This window comes from Seriola lalandi, unplaced genomic scaffold (assembly GCF_002814215.2).
Source record: "Seriola lalandi dorsalis isolate HSWRI2012SDOR001 ecotype SW California unplaced genomic scaffold, Sedor1 jcf7180002051665, whole genome shotgun sequence".
Classification (NCBI taxonomy): domain Eukaryota; kingdom Metazoa; phylum Chordata; class Actinopteri; order Carangiformes; family Carangidae; genus Seriola; species Seriola lalandi.
Genome location: NW_019522218.1, coordinates 4,612 through 5,473, shown reverse-complemented (window position 1 = coordinate 5,473; position 862 = coordinate 4,612). Strand labels below are relative to the sequence as shown.

The 862-nt window shown below is 44.4% G+C and overlaps 2 non-coding genes across 2 annotated transcripts; both read left to right on the top strand.

Moving 5' to 3' along the window:
- The first annotated feature begins 160 nt into the window (after positions 1 to 160).
- On the top strand, positions 161 to 233 carry trnaa-agc (transfer RNA alanine (anticodon AGC)). Its single transcript has one exon. It is a non-coding gene; the product is annotated as a tRNA-Ala (tRNA).
- A 457-nt stretch (positions 234 to 690) lies between these two features.
- Positions 691 to 763, top strand: trnaa-agc (transfer RNA alanine (anticodon AGC)). Its single transcript has one exon. It is a non-coding gene; the product is annotated as a tRNA-Ala (tRNA).
- The last annotated feature ends 99 nt before the right edge of the window (positions 764 to 862 follow it).

Below are 862 nucleotides of genomic sequence, written 5' to 3'. Positions count from 1 at the left end.
CATCTCACTGCCTTTAAAGCCTCTCCACCAAACCTCACTTATTTTCTACAGAGTTAAAAGACAAAACTCTTTCTGCTGCTCTGAGCTGCAAACTTTTCTCTGTGCTGTGAGCAACATGGAGGGGGCGGAGAGAAGCCCAGAACAGGAAGTGACTCACACAGGGGAATTAGCTCAAATGGTAGAGCGCTCGCTTAGCATGCGAGAGGTAGCGGGATCGATGCCCGCATTCTCCACAGACTTTTAACCCTTTACTCTCTGCACTGTCTGATGTGAGTGAAGACTCTGACTCATACAGACTGGAGAACCACGATGAAGACACTGTAAGAGCTTTGAAAAAAGAGATCTGACCAAACAGCAGCAGCACCTTTGTGGTGAGTAACTCCTGTTACTACTTTACACACTGATGTAAAGTTTGTGAGCGTCTTGTATCAACGTGTCTCATCTTATCGTAGACCGTTAGTTTTTAAAATAACATAAATAGAAGATATCAAGCCTTTTGTTGAAGTTTCACTAATAACAATATTTTCAAACCAGGATTCTGGTGAGAAAATCTGCAGAGCTGTAATGAATCCAATGTCTAACCTGGAAGTATCTGAATAAACTTTGATTTGAAAGATTAAAGTTTTCCCTCAGTTGTTGAAAATGGAGGAGAGGGCAGAGAGAAGCCCAGGACAGGAAGTGACTCAACCAGGGGAATTAGCTCAAATGGTAGAGCGCTCGCTTAGCATGCGAGAGGTAGCGGGATCGATGCCCGCATTCTCCACAGACTTTTAACCCTTTACTCTCTGATGCAGAGCAGAGACATTCATCCTGACGTCGGTGTCCAGAGGAGAGAACTGACACCAGGAGTCAGGACTGTATT